At 33.4% G+C, this 18,502-nt stretch overlaps 1 pseudogene; it reads right to left on the minus strand.

Annotated features, from left to right (window-relative positions):
• Window positions 1-17,649, minus strand: part of LOC144251966 (cold shock domain-containing protein E1 pseudogene) — a 42,091-nt pseudogene extending 24,442 nt beyond the window's left edge.
• Window positions 17,650-18,502: the final 853 nt, after the last annotated feature.

The raw sequence follows: 18,502 nt of genomic DNA on the forward strand, positions 1-18,502 counted from the left end.
CAAAACAATTGGGAAAAATGTCTTATTCAAAAAACCCTAAAAAATACTTGGAAAAATATCTAACCTAGGAGATGTAAAAACTCAACAATGAACATTATAAAATGGTGAAGAAAAACAAATTGAAGACAACCTTAAGAAGTGGAAATACTTCCAATGTTCTTGAATAAGAAAATCAGTATTATCAGAATAATCATACTACCTTAACCAGTGAACAGACTCAGTACAATCGGAATCAAAATATTAATGACATCCTTCACAACACAGACATTTTTTATGACACACAAAAATATATTTCTCAAATTCATTTTAACACAGAAGTGACATAGAAGAGCCAAATGTATCCTGAACCATAAGAGTGATGCTGCGAGTTTCACATTACCAGATATTCAATTATATCACACAGATTTAATTTAAAAAGCAACATTGTATTGGCACAAAAACAGACCTGAATATGAATGGAATAGAAAACACAGACAAATTCAGAAAGATACAGTGACCTGATATGCAACAAAATGCCAAAAATATACGTTGGATAAAAGAGAGACTTTAACAAGTGGTGCTATGAAAACTGAATATTCATATGTAGAAAAACATAAAACTTGATCCCTCTCACCCTGCACAAAAGCCAACTCCAAGTGGATCAAAGACCTAGGAATTAAACCAGAAACTCTACACTTGCTTAAAGAAAATGTGGCCCAAAACTCCAACATATTGACAAAATTATCAACTTAACAAGACTTCTAAAGCACAAGAAATAAAACTAAGCATCAATAAGTGGGATAAATTCAAATTTCAAAACTTCTGCATAACAAAGGAAACAAGAATGTGAACAGAGAGCCTACAAATGTGAGAAAATATTTTTCATCTGATGCTCAGGAAATTAATATTCAGAATAAAAAAAAGACTAAAAAATGAAACCCTCAATTACTAAATGTACACAAAATCTAAATAAGATGTTCAACGTCTCTAGGAATCAGGTAAATTCAAATAAAAACTACAAGGAAGAGAGAGTCTGTATTATTGTGCCCTTGCTCTTTCCCTATACTGCAATAAAACTATTAGATTAAAAAAGAAATACATAAAGATTTTATCTCACTCCACTCAAAATATCAATTATCAAGAATATTGTGGGGGGTGCTGGGGATGTGGCTCAAGTGGTAGCACGCTTGCCTGGCATGCGTGCGGCCCAGGTTCGATTCTCAGCACCACATACAAACAAAGATGTTGTGCCCGCCGATAACTAAAAAATAAATATTAAAAAATTCTCTCTCTCTCTCTCTCTCAAAAAAAAAAAGAATATTGTTTGTGGGGGGATCCACATATCAGAGAGAACATTTTTGGGGAAAGGAAGAATAAAGTTTATTGGATTAGACATAGGAGGATGAAGGGAAAGGAGGAAATGGGAATAGGAAAAACAGTAGAATAAAACAGTATAAGTTTTCTATGTTCTTATATGAATACACACCTGTGTAACTCCACAGTATATATAGCACAAGAATGGGAAGTTATTGTGCATGTATGTATAATATGTCAAAATAGACTTTATTGTACGTACACCTGAAAATAATTTTAAAAGAGAATATGTATTGGGAAATATACACTAATGCAGTGTTGGTAGGGCTGCAAATTAGTACAGCCATCCTGGAAAACTGTATGAATATCCCTTTCGAAACTTGGAATAGAACCACCATCTGACTCACTTGTCCCATTCCTTGGTATATATCCAGTATCTGGAATCAGCATACTATAGAAACACAGGGACATCAGTACTTATAGCAACACAACTCATAATAACCTATTTACAGAACCAGCCCACATGCCCATCTACAGACTAATAGATAAAGAATACATGGTATATATACACAATAAAAGTTTTACTTATTCATTAAGAAGAATTAAGTGATGGCACTAGGTGGAAAATTGATAAAATGAGAACACAATTCTTAGTGAAACAAGCCACACTCAGAAAGCAAAGGGTTGAATGTTTCCCCTCATATGTGAATACTTGACCATATATTGGAAAAAGGGAAATTAAAAAAAAATAGCAGCAATATCTGTGGAGTACAGGAAGGGGTTACAGGGAAGGCAGGAAGGATGAACAGGGGGATGAACAATAGAATGAAAAAAAACAAATTCTTTCTGTACAAATATGAATAAAGCATGGTGAATTTTAATGTTGTGTATGTCTATAATGCACTAATTTAAAAATCTATAAATAAATAGAAAATAAACAAACAGAAGCCAGACTCATTGTTCTCTCTTTCACTCTTCCTCTAATTTTTCCTTTACCTCTATTTATTCTCTTCCCTCCTCGTAAACAATGCACCCTACGTTGTCTATGGATCAGCCCTATTTGAAAATTGCAAATCCATGTCTGCCTGATCTTTTCTTCTTAATTAGTTCTATTTTTAACTTCTCTTACCACTGCTTAGTTTGTAAAATGTCAAACCCCACCACTAATGCTATAGAAGAAGTTAAAACACTGGAAGTCATAGGTAATATCAATTGAGTTTATGATGGACATAATTCATGATTAACTACTATCTTTACTGATAGAAATTGCTGACGCTACAATTTATGTTTATTTTGTCAATCAACATTGTAGATTTCATAATAGAAACTAAATACTTAATTTATTACTATATGTTATATGCATAGGTTTTTTTGCAGTTATTTGACTCCCCTTAATCTCTGAGGTACTGGAAACCTACAAGAAAACTAAAAGCTGGTAGAGTAGAAACCCCATGGATTCAGGTCCATTTTAATAGATGGGTAGACACTAAACAATATGAAAAAAAAAACACAAGAGAAGAAAACATCCCAAACAAAACAGAATGATTCAAAATAGACTCCACTGACACTGCAGTAAGGAAATGTCAAGGAATGAATTTAGAAAGTTTGTAGATAAGATAATCTAAGAGGTAAAAAATGTTGTAAGGATTGGAATAAGAGAGAAAATATAAGAAGTGAAAGGTCATGTCAAGAATGAGATACATATTTTGAAGAAGAATCAATTGGAAATTCTTGAAATTGAAAATGATAAACCAGATTATAAATTCAATGGAAAGCATTACCAACAGACTAGATCATCTGAAAAATAGATATTGAGGTAACAAAAACAATATACATAATCTTGGCAAAGAAATTTGATCATGGAGAAAAGATGTTAAGAGAATATGAACAGAATTTTCAAGAAATGTGGAGTTATATATATAAGGTCAAATCTAGGATTTATAGGGGCTCTGAGATATAAATTAAAGGAATGCAAAACATTTTCCGTGAAACAAGAAAAGTTCCCAAATCTAAAAAAATAAAACAGAAAATAAAATACAGGAGGCATACAGGACTCCAAATGTAAAAAAAAAAAAAAAAAATTACAACAAACCCATTCCAAGGCACATGATTATAAAAATTCCTAACCTTGGTGCTGGGGCTCTAACTCAGTGGTAGAGTGCCTGCCTCACACATTGGAGGACAAGGGTTCAATCTTCAGTACCACATAAAAATAAATAAATAAAGATACTATGTCTAGATAGATAGATAGATAGATAGATAGATAGATAGATAAATAGATAGATAGATATTAATGCCTAATCTGAAAAATGACAGAATTTTAAAAGAGCTAAAAAATGACTGGTTATATTTAGAAGTAAACAAAAATGATTTCAGTTGATTTTTCAAGCCAGACCCTTAAAAACTGGGAGGGCATGAAATAATATATACAAAACTCTGAAAGATAATAAATGCTATCAAAGTTTTTTAAATAACTAAGAATTTTTGTTTTAGAAATGTTGTCTCACTATTCAACTAAGTGAATAAATTTTCTCAAACAAATCTGTTACTTACTTTCTATTTGCTTCACAACTAAAGAAGTTTTAGGAATTCAATGTAAACCAAGACAATGTCCAAACTTTCAGGAATATGCAGATGTGGGGAGCAAGTACTTTTTTGCCAAATCTGTAAATAATGTGTGATTGAATGGTAAAATTTGTTTTAATCTGAATTTTCCAAGAGCTGCACAAGATCAGTTGCCAGTTGGGAACTGGTAATTGCTACGTATAGTTTCACATACTCAAAAGAAAGTACTTATCATTTACCCTGATCCTAACTTCTGTATTACCCTAATCCTGACACTGAATTCTACTCCAATTTTTTTTTTTTTTTTTTTTTTTTTGCTGAGCAATAACATGTCTCCTAGAGAAATTTTGTAGTAAGTTTGTGTAGAACATATTTTTAACATGTTAAGATATATGCATAAACAAATTTAAATTTATGAATATAGGCTTCTGAATTAATCAACTTTTATTTAGCTGCATGATTTTTTATACTTGCAAAAATAGTTAACACTAGCATCAGTATGTAAGAACATCCCTCAGCTAATTGTTGGTCATAGCTTCAATCATATAACAAAATCATATCTCTCCAGAATAAACTTCAGGGTGGGGCATGTGGGCTTAGGTGATAGAGCATTTACCAAACAAAAAGTCCATGTTCAATTCCCACCACCACATGTAGCAAACAAATAATAAAATTTAAAGCTAAATATTTTATATAGATATTGTAAATACTAGATAATTTTTAAAAAGACATAAAATATATATATATGATAGCAGGAATGCATCTATTAAACAAAATATGAAGTACACAAAACTCAAAGTAATATATGCAATTTAGGTATGTATTATATTGAAATAAAAATATATAATGTAAACATGCTTTTGAAATTTCTGATTGGAAAAATATTTATATTCCTAAATTTTGAAATATGTTTCTGATTTTAGTGTTTTTTTACACAACTATAAAGAGTTTGTTTTCCTATGTGGGAAATATGTATTTTTACACTTAAAATCACGTATCATCAAGAAATTTAAAAGAACACAATTTGCTTATCAACACACTCCTATACATTTTAATGAAAAAAGACATTATATTTCATATTATCAATATTTATTTTGCAATTTTACTCCCTGAATAATTTTGATTTTTTTAGGAATTAGAAAACCAACTACTAACTTCATGGGGTTTAATAAACAAAAATTACTTGTTTTAGTATGGAATTAATCTTCAAATAAAATTCTTGTTGACATTAAAAATGATTATACTACTCCCTGGTTAGAACTTTTTCTACAATATTAGAATTTTTCCTCTCTGTTTATTGTAAAATATTTTGGAACTTTCTTGGTCCACATTTTCAGCAATATTGTTTGTGTATCTTCAATCTTTGGATACTATTATTATATTCTTTATGCAAATTATTTTCTTTTTTCCATCTAAAACAATTAATGAAACATGAATAAAATTTAAAATTTCTTAACTAAGGAAAAAATGTCTTTTAAGATATTTTTTGAATTTTTCATTTTTTTGTTTTACTTTGTGCTTTCAATGTAAGATTGCTACATGAAGAAAATAAAGCTAACTCAAAACCCACTAAAAAAGGGATATCAGTATCATCATCATCATCATCATTATTCTTATCAGAGAGAAGAGATTGCTGGCCAAAAATGTTAATACTTCAGAAGATTCAGAGAATGAGTAGGGGTAAGAACATACATCTGCAAAATAATACTTCTAAAAATCCCAAATATTTGTGACATGAAACAACAGTACACAGTTATTTTTTCTCACAAAAATTCTCATTTTTTTAACCCATTCAGAGATACAAAACCACTTACCTCTTCCCAATAATTCTTTATTGCCAGATTTCTGAGTTTCTAAACATGTAGTCAAACCACTGGTCACACCTCACAAGTCAGAATGTAATCCTATGTCTGCCAAACTAGAAATTCATGCAGGATTTCTGTGTTACAGTACTGGGATAGAATTATTTTCCCAGGAAAACTTGTTATTATTGTTGAGGCTTTTAACTGATTTGATGAGACCCACACACATTAATACACTAATGTCCTTTATTAAAATAAACTGATTGTAGATATTAAGCATATCATAAAATCCCTTCACTTCAACATCTAAAACACTAAGTACCACACTTATGCAAGTTGACACACATAATTTAATTCTCACAATGTGTAGCATATTATCCATAGTTATCGCAATTCATGAGTAGAGAAAAAACATGGAGTAATCTTATAAAATCCTAGTTCAGTGGGCACCTGTCACTGGTTTGCAATCTTCTCAAGTTTCTCAACTCCCTCCCACTCCCACACCTGCCTGTTGATGTGAGAGAAGCTAGAATTCAACCATAAAATGTGTGTGTTATGTACATTGTACAATGAATGTGAAAACATTAAATGTAAAAGGAAGTGATTTATTTCATGAATTCACTAAAAGACCACTTCATAATATGTCAGTATGCTAGAAAAATAAAGATCAATATCTAAATTATATGACAGTTTTAGCTATGAAGAAGAAAAAAATAAGTGAGGAACTATAAATAATGGAGTTTCTATTAAATGGAAAGAATAGGTATAAAATGGCAAAGCTGGTAAGGGGAAAAATAAAAGGAACAAAATGTCAACAAAAGCATCAACAAAAACTTCACCTTTGATCTGATGTTTTGGGAATGTACTGTTATAGTTAAAGCTTCGTCCCAGGGTTTCATAAACTGACTTCCAGACCACTCACATATAATCGAATCAAGCCTTTACTGAAGCACACCAGTGGCGGCTGACCAGAACATAAAGCTGTTCCTGATCAGCCCCAAACAATTGCAAGGGCACTCCTTATAAGCCTGAAAACCCAAAAAGGGATGTTCAGGGGGTCTAGCCAATGCAAGCAAGCCAGGTTACAGAAGCGGGACAGTGCAGTCAAGCAGAGGGAAGCCTAACCAATCACAGTTAGCCCAGTCACCCCAGTTACAGAAAGAGAGCCCCATTACCCTAGTTACAGAAACAATGCCCCAATAGGTAGTTCCGTGTTCTTAAAGGTTTCTATAACAAAAGAAAAAGAACATCTTGCTCCAGTCATGACTCTTCTACTTGGCATGGTTGTTATACAGGATGAAGTCATAAAACAAAATGGAGTCACATTTGCTCCTACTATCACAGTACCAGAAAGCTCTTCTTGTCCTGCCAAGATTCTCAACCTTTATCTTTCCCAAATTTTCATAATTCTATTGATTTCAGATTTGGTTTAGAATTTAACTCCTTAGAATATAAAAACCTTAAATGTACTCATCAGATTCCCTTATTTCAGGGCTCAGAAAAAAATGCTATTTAACTAAACTTTTTTGAGAAAATTGGATTATAAATTTGGAGATTGCATATGACTTTAATTGGATATAATCAGCTATCCATCATTGAAAAATAATTTAAATGTTACATATTTTACAAGAATATTTCAACTTGAAAAACCCAACAGGTTTAGGATACTTAAACAATACCACAAATATCATGATGTTATTATTTATTGTAACTCAATGGGTTACAAGATAAAAGTGGCTGAATGTATTTAAACTTTCCCATAAAATGAATTTTATGCTACAATGTAGCTCACATTTAAGAAATTATACTTAAATTACAGTTACATTATAATATGAGTAACCTAATACTGACTTTTTATTAAAATAAAATGTTTTCATGAGTGGTGTCTGGAATTTTGCAGAGTAGAAAGCCCCAGACCTCACTTCCTCACAAACATTGACATAGCAAGATTATGGTCCATTGATACTGTAAGAACATTTCAGAGCCAGTTATGAAACTGAGGTATTCCACAGAATACACAGTTTCATTTAAAGATGGGGGAAAAGCCACTTCCTTTCACCTGTTTTCAACTCCATGCCCAACCCAGCAGGACAAACATAATTCATGACTACTTTCTTAGGAGGAAGGGTGGATATGCTTCCAATATTCTGGGTGTTGTTTAGGGAGAGACAGGTGTCTGAGGAAATGATTTGTCTCACTTGTCTCAAAGCTCATATGAGAAAATCTCTTACTTTCAATACCTGAGTTGGGCTGAGAACCAGAGAGCGCTCAAAAGGATTGTCTAAGCATCAGACTCTACAGTACTACAGTGATACACCAAGGGGAGGAAGAGTGTACAAGACCTTCCTAAAGAAACCAGCAAACCTGTCTAATTCAGAAATCATATTTCAAGTCCAGAAAAGACACACTCCAATAAAATATTCAAGGGGCTTCCAAAATTTCTGATTAATTTATGAAACGTGTTCCCCAAATAAAACTGATTCACAAGGGCTGGAAGAGATAGCTGTCTTTTCAAATGCAAAAACAACAAAAAATTTATAACAGAAATAACAAGACACATGAAAAAACTCAAATAAATAAAATAAACAAAACAACTCTCCAAAGACCAATCCTAAGACATTGAAGGTCTATGGATAATTTCATGAAATGAAAAATAGTCCTCTTAAAAGTACCTACATGTGTTATGAGAGAATACACACATAAAACTACACAAAGGGGCTGGGATTCTGGCTCAGTGGTAGAGCACTCGCCTAGCACACACGAAGCCCTGGGTGCAATCCTCAGCACTACATAAAAATACATAAATAAAATAAAGATACTGTGTCCAACTACAAGTAAAAAATAAATATTAAAAAGAAAACTACATAAAATCAGGAAAATACATGGAAGATGTAAAAATGCCAACATGACAGTATAAAAAGCTAAATAAAACAATAAATGAAATAAAAAATTCACTAGAAGTGTTCAGTAACAGACTTAATCCAGCACAAGAGTGAGTCATTGAACTCAAATAAAGGCTTTTTGAAATTATTGATAGAAACAAAGAAAAGCAAAAAAAAATTAAATGTGAAGAAACTCTAAGGGACTTATGAGACAACATCACAAAGACCAATATGTGTTTTGCATGTATCTCTAAAGAAGAGAAAGAGAAGGGGAAGCAGAACTCATTTGAAAAAAATAATAGACTTTTTTTCAATTCTGAGAAAGAAAATGGATACCCAAATTCAAGAAGCTCAAAGAACAATAATTAAGATGAATCCACAAAGGACCCACAGTAAGGCAAATTGTAAGTATCAAAATTTAAAAATCAAGATTGTTGATGGGCTGGGGCTGGGGCTGGGGCTCCGCAGTAGCACACTTGCCTGGTATGTATGAGGCAGTGGGTTTGATTCTCAGCACTTCATATAAATAAATAAATAAAGGCTGTTCGATTTATAGTACTGAATATAAATAAACAAATAAATACATAAATAAATAAATAAATAAATAAATAAATAAGTTCCTATCAGTGACTAAAATAAATTAAAATAAAAATACAAAATTCTGAACACAAGAACTGAACAGTGATTTATCTCCTATGATGTAGCTTCCAGAAAATCATCAGTGGATATTATGGAAAAAATTTAGGTCATATATGATATTTAATTTTTCAAAGAAAAACAATGCACACACACAAATTAAAAACAATTTAACAATCAAGAAGAGAGCACTAGCAATACTTTCCTTTAAAAATTAAGAAAAATTAACAACTTTCTAGGAAAAAAAATTGAGTGAGTTAATTATCACTAGACCTAATTTATGGGAATTGCTATAGGGAGTCTTTCAAATGGAAACAAAAAGAATGCTAGGCAATAACAACAAAGCAAATGACCATATAAACATTCTGGGAAAGGAAACTATGCAAATACAGATTATTTTTATTTAACAGAAAACATTACTTTATTTCTCATCACTGACAGCATGGAATGGCATTTTGAATACAAAACCTATATAAAAGTATTTTTTTTCCTATTTTAAATTTGTTTTTCACATACACATGACCTTAGGGTGTATTTTAACATATTATGCATACATGGTGTGCAAGCCATTCCAATTTTTATTCCATTCTTGTGTGGGTACACTGGTCATGTGTTCATATGAACATAGAAAAAAATATGTGCAATTCATTCTACTGTTTTTCCTATTCCCATCCCCCATCCCCTTTTGTCCCTTTTGTCCAATTCAGTGAACTCCTATACTTCCCATACCCTTGTTATGGGTTAGCATCCACATCTCCGAGAGAACATTTGGCCTTTGGTTTTTTTGAGACTTGTTTATATCACTTAGCATGGTAACTTCAGTCCCATCAATAAACAAGCAAATGTCATATGTTCATTCTTCTTAAGGCTGAGTAATATTCCATTGTGTATATATACACCATAATTTCTTCATCGATTCATCTGTTAAAGGGTACCTTGGTTGTCCAAACAATGTGGATTGTTAATATTATTCTATTACACACTTAAAATGTCTGAGATATTATTTTAAAGGAATTATTATTTGATTTTTCTTAAATGTCATTTAAATTAATTCAATCTTACATGAAAATTATAGATTTAAAATGCCAGCATATTTTATACAAAATAACTGTGTATATATCTAACTTAAGAATGTTCAAATGGCATTACAAAATGGGGTACTTAATAGTGCTTGGGCTTGTGAAATAAAACATACAATAAACCTGTCATTCTTGTAAGTTGTTTATTTTAAATTATAATTTGAACAAAATTAATCTGTGAGTTTTAAAAAAAAATGGCCAAGATGGTAAAATCCAATAGGTTTATATCACACAGTAAAAATGAGGGAATTAATGTTGCCCCTTAACTAATATGCTTGAAGGACTATATATAATAAGATAATGGGAAGGGAGGGACCTGTGAGAACAGAAGCAGATTGGAATGATGCAGCTGCAAGCTGACAAAAATAAGGAGGATTAAGGGTTATCACCAAAGCTAGGAAGAGGAAAGGATGGAATTTATCCAGAGTCTCAGAAGGAGCACAGCCTTGCTTACACCTTGATTTCACATTCTGACTGCTAGAATTTTGAGAAATAAATTTCTGTTGTTAGCTACACAGTTTGTGGTATTTTGTTATGTAACTCCCAGGAAATTTACATAGTCCCATTCAGGGCTTCCCTCCCACATATCTCTTAACCTCATGTGGGCAGAAATAATAAATAAACCATAAGAGATTACAAATTGAAAACCTAATTTGGGTAATTAAAAACATTAACATTTACCTACTATTACTATTACTATTACTATTACTACTAGAAAAACTTCTAGTCATTTCCAGGAGTTACCATGGAATAGGGATAGAATAGTTATGTAATTAGTTATTGTGGAAATTTGGTCTCTTAGGTTGTGGATTTAGGTATTTTCATTGTTATTTTGGACTCATGTACAAAAATTAATAGAGCTAAAATATTTAAAAATATATACAGATTTTAATTTGTATTCTAATTTCAGGACCTCACTATCTTTTAACACAATAGGTAGTTGTTAAATTAATTTAAAAATCTTAATTTTCTTTATTTCTATTAGTTTATGTTGTATTGAGAGAAATATATCCATTCCAGCTTGCCAGTTTAGAATTTAGTGTAATGGAATCTGAAAGAATAATAAAAATATTCCAATTTTTATTATTCCAATACTTCTGTGCTAGAACATCAAAACACTGCATTATGTTGCATACATGTGCATATGTATATACTAAAATATTTACATATATGCTTAATTTTTTTTAATGTGTACATACTTCACAGTGTTCTTAGAAAATTGCATAATATACATTGTAGCTAATCAAAAAGTAATTTTAAATACTTTTCACAAAAATCTGCTTTTCTTATAGATGCACATCTGAAAATAAAATGGAAGTATCTATAAATATGCAATTTTTGTTTAAAATGCCATTTTTAGTAAAGAGTATAAACTAGACTGATCTCTATAATGAATTAACATAATATTTATAATAAATATTTTAAGGACTATACTAAATTTATTAAAGTTTTCACTGTGATGAGACAGGAATCATATTTCTGCAAAATAGTTGAAATACTAATATTATGTTTATTATAGGCAAATTATATATTAATTACATTTCTAAAGATGGTAGATGAAAAATTACATAAAAATTACTGGCAGCCTTCATTAATTGTGCATTGATTCTAAACTTTATTGAGATGCTTATGCAGTTCTACTAAAGATACAGGTGATAATGTCACTGAGAAGAATTTACCTACAACTTGTTCTTCTGCTTTAAATTGCTTAATGTCATGCCTGTAGGAACTTGAACACACAATATGTTCTACTGCTTAAATTATAATATATGTGCTCATTATAAAATATCACACTTTTTTAATGTAACTTCAGGCAAGATTTCTAGAAATGAACTTAATACTAAAAAATTTCAAGTTCTACAATTAATTTATCAAATTCATTTTCAAAAGAATTAGAAATTTTCTAGTTATCCAGTGTTATTCTCATATAATAGATCTGCTAGCTTGTGTCCACACTATAATTTTTTTTATACTATCATGATACAGTTTTACTATCATGATACAGTTAAATATTCGGTAGAACTACTCTTATTTTACAGGTATCTCTATTATGATTAGTTATGCTTGATCATACTTATGCATCCTATGCAAATTTTTTCATTAAATTTAATCTATTTAAGTATTATCCATTATAGCTTAACCATAAAAATTATTTTTAATTCACCATATCCTGATATTATGATTTCCTCAAAAACAATAACAGTGCTATTTATTTCAGTGAAGTGTTATAGCTTTTTTTCAAATACCTTAGATCATTTTTTCAAATTATTTCCAGAAATATTGATGCAAATATTAAAAAGATTTTTTTCTTATATCAGACTGCTGATACATAGGGTTTTTAATTATACTATTACCTTAATAAAGATGTAAAACATGACATTTTGATTGTTTTTAGTATTTGTTTTCAGTGCATAAAAGCATGTTAAGTTCTAAGTTTCAAGGAGCAGAAAATCACTGATAGATTCTTCATTAAGTCTCAATAAGAAAGAGAAGATCATGCTGTTAGAACATGATTCATTTTACTTCTAACAGTCTCCTCAGCACTTAAAATTGAGAAAACAATCACTTCTATTGCAGAATCACTGGAAGAACTAAATTAGGAAACTTCTATAGTATGTTTAGCTATTGACTAACAAAAGAAATTCATTATGTTTATGTTAGTTTCTTATTTGTTTTTATTTTTATCTTAAAGGTACATCTGAAGTAATGTGACAAGAGTAAATTTATTTTTAGAAGGAAATTTCTGATGTAACTGAAAATAATAGTAAAAGCTTCACAAGATAGGTGTCATGGAGACAATTCGGGAGGCTGTTAGTAATAACATTTAAAATAACTGCAGCTGAATGCATTCTAAGAATGTCACCCAACAGTGTACGAACAATGAAAAAAATTTGTCAAACATCTGTGCAGGAAATGAACCATTCATCACCAACTGATTTATGACAAACCAGACTCAGAAAGATTATCTGTCACAATTTAGATCACAGAGAATCAATGATACTGTCAGGGATTAAATCTCTATGATCCTCCAGCACTGTTGTAATATGACAACAAAGGACCATGAGATGAATGACAGTGGCAAGAGTCACTGTTATTTTTCTGGGGCACTGTCTGCATATGTCTACAGCTGTCTCCACATCATTTATTTAAAACTATTGGAAAATATCATAAACAAGCTGCTATATTTATTGCTACCTTTGAGATAGAGAAACAGGAACAGAAAGAAAATAAGTAAATTTCCTCAGCTCCAAAATAGCAAATGGTTCAGATCTTGATGACATGACATGAAAGAAAACACATCACATCGGTAACACATCCATTATTTTACATACTGCCATACTAGTGTCTGTTGTATTCTGCTGCCTTTCCTATCCTCTACTATCCCCCCTCCTCTTCCCTCCCCTCCCATCTTCTCTCTATACCCCATCTACTGTAATTCATTTCTCTCTCTTGTTTTTTTCCCCTTACCCCACACTTCCTCTTATATGTAATTTTGTATAACACTGAGTGTCTCCTTCCTTTACCATGCAATCTCCCTTCTCTCTCTTTCCCTCCCCCTTCTCATCCCTGTTTAATGGTGATCTTCTTCTCATGCTCTTCCCCCCTATTCTGTTCTTAGTTGCTCTCCTTATATCAAAGATGCCATGAGCTTTGTAATGTTTTGAACAACTAATAATAAAAAAATGAGAAAATAAATAAATAAATAAATAAAACTTAAAAATATAGATTTTTTTTTAAAAAAAGAAAGAAAACACATCTTCTGGTGCTTCATAGAGGACAAGGGGACTGTTTCCTCTCTTGTCATATAAAAACCAATAATATCAAGTTGCCTTTTCAATAGCCAATCAAATCTGTTTCTAAATAAATGAATAGACATATAGATAGATTCCCACATTAATCAGAGAAAGAGAGAGAAAAAATAAACATTTTCCAAAGTCCTTGTTATTATTTTCATATTCAATATTTTCCACTCACACTCAAGCCTCAGTAAGCCTCCTAAGATTAGGATTCTTAAGCCATATTTATGATTAAATAATTGATATTATCAAAGAATGGTGCAGAACCAAGCCCACTATACACTAGATATAATTAGCTGGAAACTAGTTGTTATTATGATTAAATAATTGATATTGTCAAAGAATGGTGGCAGAACCATGCCCACTATACACTAGATATAACTAGCTGGCAACTAGTTATTAACACAGAGAAATATAAATAATTAAAGTAATATTCCAATTTTTCAATAATATAAAATTATCAAAATAAGTTTTATGAGTTTTATAATATTATCATTAGGACAAAATAACCTCATTCTTTTATTTGTTCCACCTAAATTAAAAAAAAAAAAAAAAACCTTTAATAGGTTACCTCAGAGAATACATGTTTATTTCATGAAACTGTTATCAACTCATTCGTTCTTTTTTCATTTATTTTTATTCATTTCTTCTCTAACACTGGACACTGAACCCAGGGTAGCTATACCACTGGTTAGATCCACAACATTTTATTTCAGTGATACAGATGGAACAATTTTTGATAAAGGGTCTCACAGAGTTGCTGATGCTGCTCTTGAACTTGCAATCCTCCTGTTTAATTGTCATTATGTTCTATCTTTTCAAATTACTATTATTATTTGGTATGTATATAGCTCTGTATTACAACAAGTACTATGATTAAGACCTTTAAATTTTTCAACATTGAAATATAGAGATATTACCTCCCATTACATGTGTTCTAATTAAAAATGAAAAAATCACAGATATGTAAATAACATAAAAACAGTTGAAAACATTTTTCTCAAACGTTTAAGATCATGTAACCTATTGAAGAATATGAATTGTCTAAACAAATTATTTTGGCAGCTATACTAGATGAGAAAAGGAGGTTGTGATAGTTTTTACTTTGCAAAGAGTGAAAAAAACTAAGATTAAAAGAATAAAAGGAAAACACAGCTGATAATCTGAATTTCTTAAATACATTTCATAGTGATGGTCTTGCCACATCATCAGTCTCACTGTGTTACTGATATTATCTGATAAATATCTGATATTCAAAGTTCAGTTACAGAATAATTAGTGTAGCAGAAGACCATACATTCCCAACTTTCATTTTTTGGTTTATTTCATTTTTCTGTTTATTAACTATTTAATATCAGATACTTCATTTTTAAGTTCAAATTTTATAGCAAAAACACACCAGAGTACCCATACAAATACAAATTAATTTACCTAAGATAAAAATAGTCTTTCTGTACTTCTCTCTCTCTCTCTCTCTCTCTCTCTCTCTCTATATATATATATATATATATATATATATATATATATATATATATATATTATACATAATATATACATATATATGCACACACATAGTCATGCATGTATATGTATACAAACAGACACATAGAGAAATATTCAGAAAATTCCACTTTAGCTGGAAAACATTACAAATGATGAAGTGAAAAAAAAACATTTTTTCTGACTATAACTGGTTGTATGAACAAAAATTGACATGAAATATGTTATTACAAAGACATATTATTATAAATGCATGTCTCAACAGAGCAAAATGTCATCAGAAGACATCAGAAAAATGCCTTAAAAAACTGACTATTTCAGGTACAGTTTATTTTCCATTTTAAGACAAAACCAACTGATAATCAAGTTTCCATGAGGCATGAGTAAGACACACTGGACAACATACACCTCAAAGCATTTCACCAAGCTCCTATCTGACTTAGCTCTGGTCCCCCAATGCCTCTCCAGCCAGGGCTTCACCCCTAGAGGCCTAAGCACAAGCATACACTCTAGGCATTACCTCACAGGGAAAGGCACAGTGTGCGCCTTCCTCATAAAGTACCCCCTCCAGCACCTGGTGCCCTGACACCTCTCCAGTGAGGGCTTTGCACCCCCAGGCCTCAGCAAGAGCATTCTCTCCAAGCATAGCCTCAGAGGTACAAGCACAGTGCGGCCCCTCCCCACAAACTACCCTACCCAGCTCCTACCCCACCTTGAATCTCCAGTCCCCTGAAGCCTATTCAGCCAGGTCAGTGCCCCCACAGCCTCAGCATGAGCACCCTCTCCAGGCACCACCTCACAGCAACTGCAAATTGTGCCCCCTCCTCACACACTCCCTCACCTAGCACCTACCCCATCAATTTCGGTTCCCCAACACATCTCCAACCAGGGTCATACATCACATACCACTGAGGATACTGAAGCCCTCCCTACCTGAGGCTCTCCTCCAGGGTCCAGCAGGAAGGATCTCCAGGACTTGAAGGAACATGCTTCTTCATGGTCTGCTGGCGACTTCTGCATACCTGGAAACACACACATGGCACAGAAGCAGTTTGTGATATGCCCACCCAGGCTTGTGTGAGTCATGCATGCACCTGTGCATGAGGGCAGGGCTTTGCGCAGAGACATTAGGAGGCAATGCTTAGCAGCAACAGGCACAGTGCACCTCCTCCCAAGGCACTACCCCACCCAGCTCAGGTCCCCTAAAATCTCCAGCAAGGGCCCTTGCCCCACAAGCCTCAGCATGGTCACCCCTTCAGTCACTGCCTCCCAGGACAGGCACAGTATGTCCCCTCCCCTGCTCTACCCTACCAAGCTCCTACCCCATGGGGTTCCTACTTCAACCACTTCCTTCCCCACTGAGTCCCTACCCAACTCTACTCCTGGTTCCCTAAGAACTCTTCAGCCAGGGTCCCATCCCCCACAGGCCTAAGCAGGTCACCCCTCCATGAACGACCTTGCAGGGAGAGACACAGTTCGCCTCCTCCCCATGTACTACCCCAGCCAGCTCTGGTCCCAGGATGCCACTGCAGCAGGGGTTGCACCCCACAAGCTGCTGAACACACTGGCACTCTCCCTACTTGAGGCTCTCCTCCCAGATCCACAATGGCCAACAGGAGTGCAGTGGTGAGCACCAGGCTGCCCTTATGGGAGGCCCCACATCCTCACTAGGAACTGGGATGTGGAAAGGATGGCAGGGACATTTTCTCAGATGGCGACAAAGTTGCATGGCCAGGAGCAGAGAAGCCCAAGCATCCTATAGCAGGAAGGACCTCAACAAATTGAAGACATGTGCTTCTCCACCATCTGCCAGACACTTCTAGGCTGCGGAAAACCCACTCTGCAGAAGCAGTTTGCGGTGCATCTCTGCATGCGTGCATCTGTGCTTGTGTCTGTGCGTGTGTGCTGCGTGCAACTGTGACTCGAGGGTGGGGCTGTGCTCAGCGATATTGGGGCTGGGCCACGTGGTGGGTAGTGGGGCAGAACAGAAAAGAGAGCACCCTGGAGATAGAAGGATGGCTCGTGTTGCAGGAGCTGCTTTCACTGCAGGGAGGTGCAGCAGAACTTGCCCAGGTGGCGGTCCTGTTGGAAGCATTCCCTGTCTAGGCCAGAGCACAGGAGGCAGCCCTGCAGTCCCCTGGAGGAAGCGGTTGGGGTTGATGCACACCTTTGTTTGGAGCCTAGAGAGTGCTCACAGTCCTCCTGGCTTCAACTCGTGGGAGGACTGCAGTTCTGGCCAATGCATTGCTGGGTACTAAATAACTCATGCCAAAAATGGCAGGGGCAAAGCTGCAGGCTTTGTCTTTTTAACTGGTTGTCATTTCTTATTTAGTTCCCTTACCTATTACTGGCATATTATATTTCTTCATACTTCAATATTGGTAAGTTGCATGTTTTTAAAAAATTGACATTTTCTTCTAGGTCATCTGTTTTATTGCATAATTTTCCATAATCTGGTAGTGGCAATGTGATCATTTGCCTCCATGACTGATGAGGTCCCCTGCCATTTACAATTATAGGAATGAACTCCGAAGATATTGTGCTAAATAAAAGAAGCCATGTCACCACTTAGCAATTAAGTCCTTTTTTTATAATATTCTTTCAACAAACTTTGAGTACGGTCATATTTTTGACTGTCAAATAATGTTTCTTGTGGTGAAAATAATCATTCTATTTGCTCTTGTGATGAGGTTTAAAACACAAAATTCAAGAAACTTAATGTGGTATTAGTTTCAAGTTCGTTTCAATTCTTCCCATGCTTTAATTCTCACCCTGACCCTTAGAATATTGCAACCCTGGACAAGGTAGCCTATGGAAGGATGAGAACATGTGAAGCTCAAGCAGTCTAAATTGAAGTTATCCTCAAGAATAGTCTAAAAGTCTTAAGCAAAAAAAATATGCTGGAGGAATTCAAATATTCATTTCAAATTACACTGAAGAGACATAAA

This window comes from Urocitellus parryii, unplaced genomic scaffold (genome assembly GCF_045843805.1).
Source record: "Urocitellus parryii isolate mUroPar1 unplaced genomic scaffold, mUroPar1.hap1 Scaffold_336, whole genome shotgun sequence".
In the NCBI taxonomy this organism is placed as follows: Eukaryota; Metazoa; Chordata; class Mammalia; order Rodentia; family Sciuridae; genus Urocitellus; species Urocitellus parryii.